Source organism: Nycticebus coucang, chromosome 12 (genome assembly GCF_027406575.1).
Source record: "Nycticebus coucang isolate mNycCou1 chromosome 12, mNycCou1.pri, whole genome shotgun sequence".
Lineage (NCBI taxonomy): Eukaryota > Metazoa > Chordata > Mammalia > Primates > Lorisidae > Nycticebus > Nycticebus coucang.
Genome location: NC_069791.1, coordinates 47,427,877 through 47,443,011, shown reverse-complemented (window position 1 = coordinate 47,443,011; position 15,135 = coordinate 47,427,877). Strand labels below are relative to the sequence as shown.

Genomic DNA, 15,135 nt, shown 5'->3' with positions numbered 1-15,135 from the left:
CATGCTGGTGTACACTTGTAGTTCCAACTAGCCGGGAGGCTGAGGCAGGAAGATCGCTTGAGCCAAAAGTTCAGCGCTGCTGCTGGCACTGTGCTCCAGCCTGGGCAATACAGTTCTCTAAGAACTCTTCTCTCTCTCTTTTTTTTTAAAGTTGCTGGAAAACTGTACAGTTATATGAAGAAGACTAAAATTGGACCCATATATCTTACCATACACAATAATGGACTCAATGGCCTAAAGATTTAAACATAAGAGCTGAAACTACAAAAATTCTAGAAAAAAAACCTAAGAAAAATTCCTCTGAACATTGGCCTAGGCAAAGAAGTTATGACTAAGACCTTAAAAGCAAATGCAACAAAAATAAAACTAGACAAATGGGAGTTAAAGTACTAAGGTTCTGCACAGCAAAAGAAATAGTCAATAGAGTAAATGACAAGCTACAGAATGTGAGAAAATATTCGCAAACTATGCATCCAACAAAGGACTAAAATCTAGAATCTACAAGGAACTTAAACAACTCAATGAGGGAAAAAAACATTAAAAAGTCAGCAAAGGATAAGAACATTTTTCAAAAGAAGTCATACAAAAGGCCAACATATGAAAAACCACTCAACATCACCAATTATTAGAGAAGTGTAAATTAAAACAATAAGATACCATCTTACACCATGAGAATAGCAATTAATAAAAAGTCAGTAAAAAAGAGCTGTAGACGAAGATGTGGAGAAATGGAATTGCTTATACCCTGTTGGTAGAAATATAAAGTAGTACAACTTCTATGGAAAATAATATGGAGATTTCTCAAAGAACTACAAATAGAATTATCATCAGATCCAATAACCTGACTACTAAGTATCTACCTAAAGGAAAAGACATCATTATTATCAAAAAGATTGCTGCAGGTTGGGAGCAGCGGCTCAAGCCTGTAATCTCAGCACTAAGGGAGGCTGAGGCAGATGGATCTTTTGAGCTCAGGAGTTCAAGACCAGCCTGAGCAAGATTGAGACCCCCGTCTCTAAAAATAGCTGGGAATTGTGCCGGGTACCTGTAGTCCCAGCTACTTGGGAGGCTGAAGCAAGAGGATCACTTGAGCCCAAGAGTTTGAGGCTGTTAGGAGCTCATGGCACTCTAATGAGGGCAACAAAGTGAGACTCTGTCTCAAACAAACAACAAGAAGATAATTCCACTCATATGTTTATCACAGCACTACTCACAATAACAAAAGATATGGAATCAACCTACCAGTCCACCAATGGATAAATGGATGAAGAAAATGTGGCATATGTGTAAAATGAAATACTATTTGGTCATTATCTTAAGTAAAATAACTCAGAAACGAGAAGTCAAATACTGCATATTCTCACTTAAGTGGGAACTGAATAATATTTGCATAGACAAAGAGCAGAATAGACTCTGGAAATTGGAAAGATGGGTGGGGTGTGAAGGATGAAAAATTACCCAACAAGGACAATGTCCACAATTTGGGTGATGATGTCACAAAACAATCCTGACTTTACCACAACACAGTATATCCACACAACAAAAATGCACTGCGCCCTCTAAATCTATAAAAATAAAATTTAAAAATTACATAAGTAAGAATGTCTTTAGCAGCACCTGGTGAAATAAGAGCAAATGCTAATAATGATCTTGCAGGGAGGCTTTGGATGGCACAGCGGCCAGGAATTCAGAGTTCCTGAAAAGCCACAGCCAAAGACTGGGTTGCTTTACCGGCCAGAAAACTAGTCCCTTCTAGCTATTCTTTTTCCTCTCACTTTAAAAGCAAAACCTAAAAGATAATTAAGACATGCTAATGATTTTTTTTTTTTTTTTTTGGGGGCCGGGGCTGAGTTTGAACCCACCACCTCCGGCATATGGGGCCAGCGCCCTACCCCTTTGAGCCACAGGTGCCGCCCTGATTTTTTAAACATAATTGTTTCAGCTTACTATTTCCTTTTATTTCTTATCTCCTTTTTCTCATCTGTTGTAGTTTGTACAAAAGGTTTGAATCTAAAATCATATTGTCCAAGAGAAACGTAAGCCACAAATGTGAACAATATGTGTCAATTTAAAATTTTTTAGTCAGACTTTTAAAAGTAAAAAAAAAAGGAAAATATTTTAAGATTTTAATACATCCAAAATATTTTAATTTCAACATATAATCTTATATAAGACATAATGACATCTTACGAGTTTTTTTAATACTGGGTCTTCTTAGTGCCTATTTTACACTTAATAATTCCAATCTAATTTTTTTGCCACCCAGATACTCCCTAGCTCTTATTTAAAGAGGTTGGTGGATTACTTGAGTTAGCCTATACTTTTTCTTGTTGTTAGGGAATCATTGAGGGTTCAAAGATCCAGGTTACACTAATTGCACTTGCCGCACCCCCGGCATCTAGCCGGGGTGAAGTGGCGCTGTCCGCATTATAAAATGCGTGAGTAGGTGGTATGTGCTCCCCGGAGCGAAACCCCCAGCCCCCCTGGTTTGCGACAGCAGCGCATAAGTTGCCTAGCATGCCTTTGTTTGAACGTAATGACTCACGAGGTACGGCATAAAAGCCTAAAAAACCTTTGCTCTGAAACCTGTCTGTTCAGTTGGATGCCTGATTATTGCCTGATTGTCTTGAGAAACTAAGAATAAACACAGTGACTTACTGATCCACAATTAAACACAGCAAGTATAGCTGTGCTGAACTCAGTGGCTCCAAGAGAGCCTACACAACAGCACGTCTCTACCATAAATGTCAGTGACTTGAGACAATGCAGGCACGGCAAACAAGATGTTCCAACATGACACCTTCTGCAGTAAAACTTTACTTAGAAAAACATCTTACTTCACTAATTTTCATATGTAACACAAATCAATAAAGTAGTTTAATGTTTAACAAACAATGAATCAAAATATAGTTACTAATTAGAGTAAAAATATATAGAAGTAGTCAAGCATTATACATAAAAGAATATGTTCAGCTGTTCTTAAAAGAAATCATAAGAAACTGAGACCAATTACAGAACTAAGAGAAGTCACAAATCTTGACATTCCTAGATAAGGAGAAGCAACCAGGTGTTACTAATGAAACCACTTCCCTAGAACAAAAACCTTGAAAAAATAAACCACCTCCCTCCAAAAAGAAAAACCTTGAAAACATATAGTGCATGATAAACCACATATGGAGACACAAAGATAATTGGAGACACAAAGATAATTCACAAGCATAAGCAAATTAATGATTATATTGTTTTAACCCTGGAAAGAAAATGTATAAATACCAGACTTAAAAATCAATAAAGTGCAGCTGCTTTGTGTAGCAGTCTGTCAATTCATCCTGCGTCGACCTTTCAATCAACCTGTGCCGTTCGCCCTGAGCACCCTCAGACTGAGGCCCATCGACTGGCGGTCTGCGACATGCACTTGTCAAGCAAAGTCCCTCTTATAAATGTGTTCCTCCCCCAAGAGGTGTGCCAAACACCATGAATCCCCCACACCCTCCCTCCTCTCTCTCCCCTCCCCCATTCCCTCAACCCCCACCATGTCATCAAATGTCCTCATATCAAAATTGAGTACACTGAATTCTTGCTTCTCCATTCTTATGATACTTTACTAAGAAGAATGTGTTCCACCTCCATCCAAGTTAGTACAAAAGATGTATAGTTTCCATCTTTTTTAGTAGCCGAATGATATTCCATGGTATACACATACCACAGCCTGTTAATCCATTCCTGGATTGGTAGGCATTTAGCTGTTTCCACACTTTGGCGAATGTAAATTGAGCTATCTTACACTTTTAAAAGAGAAAAACATAAATATGAACTCACCTGATGATTTTATTATTATCTATTTTAGGTTACATAAAATAATTCAGGTGTTTTTGTTTATAATGTTTTTGAATGTGATACTTCTTAAAACAACTCAAGGAAGAAATCCAGGCTTCCTCTTGCATCACTCACAATAGAAAGTTTCTCTCTTTCTACCCTTCCCATTTCTTCTACTGCAAACCATGTAATCCTTTATTTTTTTAATTTTGCATTATTATATGGATCCTTCCATTTAGCCTTTCCTCAGTGTCAGAAAATGTTGTCTTCCCCTCTTTCTTGAGTTTCTGTTCCTCACCATTGCTCAAAAGCTGAGTGATAAGATTTCTCCTGTAAGAAAGGTATGTCTGCATTTTTTCTCCACTTTCCTTCTTATCTAACAAGAATGTACCTCTTCACAACTGCAACTTCCATCAGCCAGAAGAGTAATATTTTCCATCATTTGTAGGACCTCCTTGGAAATCCGTAACATCCACAGTACTGATCAGCTTTATCCACTCTTCCCATAAATTTTGAATTCTAAAATAGCTGTCAGTTTTTCACATTGAACAGGCTGTTTATTCCTATAACCAGTGATCAACTATGTCTGAGGTCCAAAGAATGTACTCAGCATTGTCACTAACCTCTTGCGATGGAATGAGAGGCGCATCATTTTCACATCACATTAACAGGCATGTAATTCATAATCCTGAAGTATCTTCTTCTTCAGATCACTTGCGAAATTTTTCCTAGAAGCTGTAACTATTCCTGTTATATGTATTTTCATTTTATGTAATTCAAACAATGTCCTCTGACATTGGAGCAGGAGGAAAATCATTATGCCAGACAAGATCTGACACAGGACTGGAAAGGGCTTTTGGTTTTTTGTTTTTTTTTTTGCAGTTTTTGGCCTGAGCTGGGTTTGAACCCACCATCTCAGGCATATGGGGCCAGCGCCCTACTCCTTTGAGCCACAGGTGCCGCCCCTGGAAAGGGTTTTAAAGCACATCTCAATTTAGACAAGCCACATTTTTAAATGCTCCACACCTATATGTGGCTAATGGCTACATAACTGTACCATGCTATAGTGTTGACTATGCAGCCTATAATGCGAATGATTTGCTTCTTTTTGAGTTGCGATCACTGTCTCTCCCATAGCTATCACCTACAAGCTTACCCTAGACCCACTAGGTTCAGTAAAGCCACAAACAACTAAATGTCTTCCACTGGGCTGGGTGCAGTGGCTCGCGCCTGTAATCTTAGCACTCTGGGAGGCCAAGGCGGGTGTATTGCTTGAGTTCAGGAGTTTGAGACCAGCCTGCGCAAGAGTGAGACCCTGTCTTTAAAACCGGGCACTGTGGCAAGTGCCTGTAGTCCCAGATACTGGGGAGACCGAGGCAAGAAGGTCTCTTGAGCCTGAGTTTAGAGGTTGCTATGAGCTAACATGCCACAGCACTTTACCAAAGGCAACAAGGTGAGACTCTGTCATTTAAAAAAAAAAAATGTATCTGCTCGTGTTGTCTGTCTGTCTTCCTATTCTAATGGTTAGGAATGGAATTCCTAGGAATTCTAACATGGGTTAAAATTACTTCAAAAAGTTTGAAATATGTATCTTCTGGTGTTGTCTGTCTTTCTAGTCTGTCTTCCTATTCTAACATGGTTTAAAATTACTTCAAAAAGTTTCCGATGAAAAAATTAAAACTACTTTTTGTTCTTACAGTACATTTGCAATCTTAACATTTTAAAACACTAGCTGAGACTGGTAGGGCGCCGGCCACATACACCAAGGCTGAAGGGTTTGAACCCAGCTTGGGCCAGCTGAAACAACAATGACAAATGCAACAACAAAAAAGATAGCTGGGCATTGTGGCAGTTGCCTGTAGTCCCAGCTACTTGGGAGGCTGAGGCAAGAGAATTGCTTAATTCTCAAGAGGTGGAGGTTGCTGTGAGCTGTAACACCAGGGCAACAGTTTGAGATTCTGTCTCAGATAAATAAATAAATTAATTAATCAAAACACTAGTTGAGACCTGCAAGGACAAAGACCTGATTCCTATTAATACCACAGTTATACTAAAAAGAGAATCCACCTCTGCTATCTCTTTGGCTCTCCCCTTAAGACCTGCTACCCTCTAGTTCAGCCAGGTACTAATAATGGTTGAGGCTAGGTACTTTATGAAAACCTTTACTCTACTTTCTATATATCTGCAATTTTCCATAATTAAAAAAAAATGGAGAAAAGCAGGAAGTCCAAGAACACTTAAGCAATAATAATGATGATGATGATAAACTGATGTCATTAATAAATGCTGTTACCATTTCTGCTGTTAACAAAATGACATAGAAAGCAATTATAAGGATAGGGATCCTCTGAAGAAATTAAGAGATCAACAGCTTAAACAAAATCTGATTGTGCATCGAAAGACACAGATATGCATTTTCCTTTTACACACAGTCTAATGATTACTTTCTGAAATGTTTTCCTCAATTACTTTCGCAGAGCTGACACTCCTATTAGAAAACTGGCTTCTACACCAAATATTCTTGTACTAACAATATAATCTTCTACAGCAGCAGTTCTCAACCTGTGGAACTGTATTAAAGGGTCACAACATTAGGAAGATTCAGAACCACTGTTCTACAAGGTAGGGGCAACATAATACAACAAAAATATGCTGCTTTGTCTCAAAGAAAAGCTCTCATATTCAACAAGTAAAGATTTTGGACAGATTACTAGCTATATACATACGGTTTTAAGCCCCTTATGTATAAAACAACACGAATCCTGACAAAAGTGTGTCTGTTCATGCTGAACCCAGAACAAATGAACCATGTTAGGTGATTCCAAAAGATTACCCTTATGCTTTAAGAGCTGAGCCAATGTTAATTAAATCTGGCAACTCCTAAGGGTGTGCTTTACTTCATTACCTCAAAGTGGTTTAATTAGTTAAACTGAAATTAGGCTTTTGTCACTTCTAAAATCTCACTCCAAATCTGAACCAGAGTCTATACTGGTTTGGGCTATTTCAACTACTTATGGTATGGGTTTTACATTCTGAAATACTCTAGGAATACAGGCTACAAAAGGAAATAGATATTGGTTAACATTATCTGTACAAGGAAGAGGCAAACCTTAGTTATCATATCCAGCTGTTGAGCAGTTTTACCAGGTTATTAAACGCCAAGATAGGATTACCCATAAAATCTTGGAATGCTGCCAGTCTACTACCAAAATTGCTACTATGCTGCTTCACTTGACCAGACACGTTCAAGGAACAAATGACAGGACAACCAAGAGCCTATTACAAATGAGCTAGAGTGGGAATACTATAAAGTTCTAGAAGAGAAACTTAAATTATGCACAACATGAACCATTCCCTTCTAATGCTCCACCCAATATCCAAAATTAAAAGGTTAGGCATAAGACAGACAGACAATTGGGGGGTTGGGAGTATACTTTTTCTTTGCTAGTTTCACAGGGTATAAAATGTAATTTCACATAAAGGGCATGTTAAAAATAGAGTATCGGGCGTGGCACCTGTGGCTCAAGGAGTAGGGCGCCAGTCCCATATGCCGGAGGTGGCGGGTTCAAACCCAGCCCCGGCCAAAAACCACAAAAAAAAAAAAAAATAGAGTATCATCCATGAAAATAATATTTTAATCATGCCAAATCTCACTGAAATGGTAAGTAAAAAGAAAAGCTTTAGATCCAGTAGGTGAAGAAAAGAAATACCATGTATCTGTTTAAGACAGCAGAAAGGGCAGTTACAGTGCTGTATTCAAGGTCCTTTTTTTGGCCTAGTTCAAGATACATTGTATCTGAGAACATACAAGTGATTTTTAATATAAGAGAAATAAAGCACTTATTTACTCTAGGTAGTTTTATAATATTTTTACAAGAAGTAATGCTTGGAATATTAAATGTTTCCAAAGACTACACTCTTTTTTCAGATACATAGGGCCAGGTATTACTACTGTGACAAAATGTTTCTAAAACCCGAATTACTCAAGGAAATTTTAAAATTGAGAAAAGGTTTCCAGATAAAGCATGGTGATAAACACTAACAACACATTGGTCAAATATACTCAGTTGCTTGTCTTGAAAGCCCAAAACTCTTAACAGGAAAAACATTAACATGTTAACAAGGGAAAACTCTGTCTTTGCTCTCATTCTTTTTGAGTATAAATAAAATAAATACTATTTGAAATTTGAGTAGGGAAAAAAATCATAATACCATAGCATTAAAAGACAGATTATTCTAGTTCTAATGAGCACGCTATATGCCCAGACACTAGATTTTAAATTCAGTATTATTCTTCATTAAGAAGAACCAGGGCGTGCTCTCTTGGGCAGCACATATACTAAAATTGGAACAATACAGGGAAGATTTGCATGGCCCCTGCGCAAGGATGACATGCAAATTCGTGAAGCATCCCATTATTTTTTAATTGGTGGGACCACACCTATGGTGCATCTTACAAGGGTACATGTGAAATTTTCTAGGTGTAGAATATAGATGTCTTAACACAATAACTAAGAAAATGCTGTGAAGACTAGGCTAACCAGTTTGATGAAAATATTTCAAATTGTATATAAAACTAGCACACTGTATCCCATGATTGCATTAATGTACACAGTTATGATTTAATAAAAAAAAGAACCAGGGTTCCTTGGAAAAATAGCTGATTCCAGGGCTGAGTCAAGGGAAATACATGTAAGATGAGGGTGGAACATGTTGTTTCAGAAAGTGCTTTAAAAATGATGAAGCTATAGTCCCAGCTACTCGGGAGGCTGAGTCAAGAAAAATTGCCTAAGCCCAGGAGTTGGAGGTTGCTGTGAGCTGTGTGATGCCACAGCACTCTACCGAAGGCGATAAAGTGAGACTCTGTCTCTTAAAAAAAAAAAAAAAAAAGATTAACCCCCCCCCCTCAAATCATTAAAAATTACCATATGATCCAGTAATTCCACTTTGGAGTATAAATGAAAACAGGATCTTGAGATACTATCACACCATCGTTTGTTATAGTGTTCATCAGAATATCCAAGAGTTAGAGCAACCTTAATATACATCAAGGGATGAATAAATTTTTTTTAAATGGTACATGTATATACACAGAGTAGCCATAAATTTCATGTGCAATTTAAAATAGCTGACTACTTTAAATTACCACAGGAACTTCACGGCCGCCCTGTATAATAGAATATTATTTAGCCTTTAAAAAGCAGAAAATCCTATCACATGCTACAACATATATAAACCTTAAGGACATTATGCTAAGTAAAATAAGCCAGTCATAAAAAGATATATACTGCATAATTTCACTTTATATGTAGTATCTGCTGTAGTCAAACTTGTAGAACAAAAGGAGAATGGTGGTTGCCAGGAGCTGAGGGGAGGAAGAAAAGGAGAGCAGTTGTTCAACGGCTATGGTTTCAGTTTTGCAAGATGAAAAAGTTCTAGAGCTCTGTTGTATTTTTTTTTTATTAAATAGCTCTGTTGTATTATGCATATGGTCAATACCACTATACCGTACATTTAAAAATGGTTAAAATGATAAAGTTTCTGTCTGTTTTACCACAATTTTTTAAAAACATGGGCTATATGAGAGGAACACTGGAATCAACTTGAAAGTATCCCAATGCCAAATCTGAGACAATCTGTGCAACAGTATACTAGTATATCTCATTTTATGGTACTTCATTCTTTTCTTTCTAAATAGAAAGCTATATTACATTTGACAAAAAATAAAATAAAACAGCTAAGCAAAAAATACCAAACATTGTTTAATTTTTAGAAAGAAGAACTTGGGACAGAAAGAATAATTGTGTCCATAAGGAATTATCTAGAAACTAACAATGGCTAATTTCATGAGATCTGAAAACTGCTTTCTTTTATTTAAAAACAACAACATTTTGAAAATGATGAAACATGTTTATTATTGACAGACTAATGAAATTTGTGGCACAGAAGAATTTTTTTACATTCTGACAATAATATAGTAACTAAAAAACAAAAGCAATATTATAATTCTCCACCAAATCCAAAAACCAAATCATCAGAGTCAATCCCAAAACAAAAATAAATCAATAAAAACAAATGAAAATCTGAGCAGAGACTACATCAATTGCACAAAGCTAATTTCATCCCTACTTACAAACTCAAAGTCTGGCAGATTTCTGAAGCTCAAAATTACAAATGAAAATACTAAAACAATACCATTTTATCAAAAATCTCAGTAGAATAAAAGGAATTCTAATCCTCCTCCAAGATTTAGTTACTTCAGATTAAATCTAACAATGAAAAATTATATTGTACTAAGTGAAGAGTTTAGGGACTATATTAGATTTCAACAAAAAATTTACCGAGTCTGCTTCATTACATTCCTAGCTGGTCTAAATTTCAGACCACAGGTAAAACTGAAAAAACTGGAAAATCCTTTGCCCACTGTGGACGACTAAAGCAATAACTACTACACAGAATCTTTACATAGCTGGTGGTGACATTAAATTGAAACAAAAGTTAAAATACCTACCATTGTAAACTGCTCAATGGTTTGCAAACTTCCTTCCAAGTCCCCAAATATGGTCCTTGCCATTAACTTTCCACTTACCCTTTCTGACCCTTCTTAAAAAACATCTCTGTGACCCATTTAAAACTATAGTAGTTTCCCACCTCTACTGAAATAACCTCCAGTCTTTAAAAAAAAAAAAAAAAAATCAGTATTTTACATGGACTCCATTAGTTAAAAAAGAATTATTATTTGTATGTTTGGCAAGCTTCAAACATTTATTTAAACCCATCAAGCATCTTAGTAATGGTGTAGTTTGTATAAAGGTCAGCACAAAATCTAAATGGATAGCTTACCAGGAGAGGTGGTTTCAGCAAAATTGAGTTACTCAAGACTTTGGCAATGAATAAATTTTCTTAAGGTAATAGGGATTAACTGCACAGCAAATAAGGAAAAGTTGAAAGAAAAAAGAAAATATTCATGTCATTTACAACATAAATTTTCTTTAGCAATTGTCCCAAGGCAAAATGTATTATCCTCTCTTAACATAAGATATCCAATTAGTACAATAAACATCAAAAAATGTTATAACTGATAAGAAACTTAAAGGTCATCTGGTTTAAATGGTTTTATTGGCCAGAGAATATATGAATTATCTAACATCTCTCAGTTAAATGGGAAAATCAAGTAAGAATTAAGGTCAGGGTCCACTATCACAAAATATTTCAATAAAGATCTAGAGATTACCACTCTTAAAAACTAAACACTATCATAAATTGAGAGGCTAACTCTCCTCAAGAAAGTAGGACACAAAATCAATTTTAATTCAGGAGTATAAAAAAGCATTTTCAAATAATCAGATTTTAACTAAAAATATCTCCACACATATATATTAGAACATGAGATGAAAATGTGTAATGCAGCGGCACCCGTAGCTCAGTGGGTAGGGCACTGGCCACATGCACCAGGGCTGGTGGGTTCGAACCCAGCCCAGGTCTGCTAAAAAAAGAAAAGAAAATGTGTAATGTGAGAATACTTTAAAAAATGGTTCAAGAACAAGTTCAGGCCAGGTGCACTGGATCACACCTGTAATTCTAGCACTCTGGGAGGCCGAGGCAGATGGATTGCTTGAGTTCTGGAGTTCGAGCCAGCCTGAGTGACAGCGAGACCCCATCTTTACTAAAATTAGGAGAAAAACTAGTTTGGCATCATGAAGAGCTCCTGTAGTCCTAGCTATTCAGAAAGCTGAGGCAGGAGGATCTCGAGTCCAAGAATTTGACGTTGCTACGAGCTATGATGCCAACACAGCACTCTAGCCTGGGTGATAGAGTGAGATTCCGTCTCAAAAAAAAAAAAAAAAGGAAGAAAGAAAGAAAAAATCCGAAGTTCAAACCTTGTCACTAAAACACTATCCAAGTACCAGTACACATCAGATTATCATAATTTGTATAGATAAAACTATCCAAATTCCTAATTAAATCAAAGCATCCTGTTTGGTGAGGCTTTAAGGTTTGTTGTGGTAGCTCAGTATGGCATGATTACATCTGTCATCAAGAAAGTTTCTCTCTTTATATACTTGCGATAATTTTTTTAGAGCCAGACTTTCATGGATAATGACACAGTAGAGCATGCAACTGGATGATGTACTACTTTGGTTGTCAAAGATTATAGAATTAAATAATATTTCAGGACTGTTAACCAACTGGCAACTTTCAAATAACAGTTCGCAAATTCATTACCAAGAAATGCACCCCAAACAGATGCAAAATGGTATAACATTGTGGCTCCCAACCCCTGGGCTGTGAATTGGTACAGGTTCACCTGGGCTACAGCGCAGGAGATGAGTAGCAGGAATTGAGTGGCAGGCAAACAAGCAAAATATCCTCTGTATTTACAGTCACTTCCCATCACTCACATCACCACCTGAGCTCCAGCTCCTGTTAGATAATCTTTGGCATTAGATTCTCATGAATGCAAACCCTACTATAAACTGCACGTGTAAGAGATCTAGGTTATATATTCCTTATGAATGACAACAACCAAAAATGAGATTATGGAGTAGAATGGATATAAGCAACACACTTCAAATTGTTACTCTCTCCCATAACCCCCAGATGGGCCCATCTAGTTGCAGGAAAAGCAGCTCTGGGCTCCCACTGATTCTGCATTAAGGTGAGTTGTATAATTATTTCATTACATATTACAGTGTAATAGTAACAGAAATAAAGTGCACAATAAATGTAATGTGTTTGAATCACTGCAAAATCATCCTCCTCCCCAATCCCCAATCTGTGGAAAAACTGTCTTCCATGAAACCAGTCCCTGGTGCCAAAAACATTAGGGACCACCAGTATAGCAGAACAGCTCCATGTTTACAATTAATGAGTTATTTATAGGCCCCAAATCTATAGGGTCTAAGTTGAGAAATCTAATGATGATGTTTATCCATATGAGTATCATTCTTCTTCTATAATCATAAGTCATGAAGATTTGGGGAGAAATATGTATTTATACACATACAGAACATATAGTAAGATAAAACAGATGAAATGGGCTACGATTTGGATATTTAAGTTCATTATCTTGACTATTTCTCAAGATACAATATAGTCAATTTTAAGGAATACTGAATGTTATAAAATAGCAAAGATTCAAAAGCAAGTACTTATTAGCACTTGTAATATTATCAAAAGAGCTTTGCTGGTGCAGTGGCTCACACCTGTAATCCTAGCACTTGAGAGGCCGAGGCAGGTGGATTGCCTGAGCTCACAGGTTCAAGACCAGTCTGAGCCAGAGGTAGACCCTGCTCTAAAAAATAACCAGGCGTTGTAGCAGGTGCTTGTAGTCCCAGCTACTTGGGAGACTGAGGCAAGAGAATCGCTTGAGCCCAAGAGTCTGAGGTTGCTGTGAGCTATGACACCACAGCACTCTACCAAGGGTGATCAAGTGTGACTCTGTCTCAAAAAAAAGAGAGATTTCAACAATAATGTTATAATTTCTTAAGGAAAAATTAATCTCAGTAAGAAGTATCATATAAAGATGTTCTTGCATATGTCTGACAAACTCTTAAAATACATAGGCTAAAGATGCCAAATAAATTCCTTTAAAAAGAAATCTGAATATTTAGGAAACAAATTTCTTTTTTAGGGTATTGATAGAATAGAGGAAGTTATAAGAGGAAAATGTTGCCCTGCAATTTCAAGCTTAGAACATGAAACAACATCCAAATGCCAAGTTTTCAGCACACATCATACATAATAATAACCTCTTTATTCAAAATTTCTTGGAACTACCAGTTCAAATAATCACTGTTTCTATTTGCTAATGAAGTTGTGGGTCTAATTAGATATGAACAAAGCTACCTATGGAAATAGTATCCTTTTAAAGCAGGGAAGCTTACACTTACATATGCCTCAATGGAGACAAGAAAAATCTCTTTTTTTACCTGTAACTACCAAGTGTTATTGCATTGGGTGCTGAAGCTTAGAAATAAAGGGAGAGGATCTAAAATAAAAAGTATATAATTGAGAGAATAAGCTTTGAGGAAAATTTAGTTATTACAGTATTATTTCTAATAAAATCAGTGATTCAAAACATTAATTTTGTTAATCTGTTAAACTGGTATATAATGAAAAAAACATCCTCAAGAAAATATAAGCTAATAGTACATTCTTAATTTTATATCATGGGCAAGAAATGCTTTAAATTTATGAATTATCAACATGTCTTTGCTATTATCATAGTAAGCAGTACCAGGCCCTCAGTGCCACAGATACTTTTGGGAGTGAAACCTGACCAAGAAAATAACAATGTTAAGACACAAAGCTGTTCTGCTTACTGTAGGGTCATACAAAATAAAGGCTTTTGTTGCTTCTTTCAGAAAAATGAAATTATTCTTTCTTTTAGTGTGTTCTTATTTGTTATTGAGAGCCCCGAGAATGCGAGAATAAAAACTGGGGAGCGAAGGAAACATAATGCAGACAAGTAAACTAGAAAGGCTGTTCATAAAAGGCAATGAAATCATTTCAGCATAATGAAGAAGAAAAATAAACAAGTACCAGCAAGTATCTTTCAAATAAGATGTACAGGTAAGTGGACGCTATGAACTGACAAGTAAGGAAAGCAGACATATCCCCACATACACATTATTATATTAAAGCTGCAGTCAGTACCACAACTATCTCTTTTTATTTTTTCTTTTTGAGATAGAGTCTCACTTTGTTCCCTTTATTGAGTGTTGAGTGGCTCACAGCAACCTCAAACTCTTGAGCTCAATCCTCTTGCCTCAGTTTTTCTATTTTTAGTACACACGGGGGTCTCACTCTTGCTCAGGCTGGTCTTGAACTCAGGAGCTCAAGCGATCCACCTGCCTCAGCTTCCTGGAGTGCTAGGATTACAGGGCAGCCAGCAACTGTCCCTTTAAAAATGTGACATCGGGTGGCGCCTGTGGCTCAAGGAGTAGGGCACCGGTCCCATATGCCGGAGGTGGCGGGTTCAAACCCAGCCCGGGCCAAAAACCACCAAAAAAAAAAAAAAAAAAAAGTGACATCATCAGCAATGCCCCATGTTCACTCTCTCTTTCTGTAAGTAAACCTTTTCGCTCTTTCTACAACTTAGTACAATAAAAAATCAAGTCAAAACCCCTAAATTTCCCAATCCTTTTCCCTAGTTTCCCTAATCCTTAAACCTAACCCTTTAATGTAGCCAGCATCTTGTCACATTATCACTTATAAGAAGAGGAAGTAAGAAGCTGATCTCAGGAATCTCCATTAAGGGAGTAGACAGAATAAACGAACGAACATTATGAGCTTTTCCCATGTGAACCACTCAAA

The 15,135-nt window shown here is 36.7% G+C and overlaps 1 protein-coding gene and 1 non-coding gene across 5 annotated transcripts in view; one reads left to right on the top strand and one right to left on the bottom strand.

Annotated features, from left to right (window-relative positions):
* Window positions 1-15,135, bottom strand: part of LRP6 (LDL receptor related protein 6) — a 197,632-nt gene that overhangs the window by 67,850 nt on the left and 114,647 nt on the right. The gene's annotated exons all lie outside the window — the stretch shown is intronic.
* On the top strand, window positions 8,132-8,238 carry LOC128562868 (U6 spliceosomal RNA). The gene has a single exon (XR_008373567.1). It is a non-coding gene; the product is annotated as a U6 spliceosomal RNA (small nuclear RNA).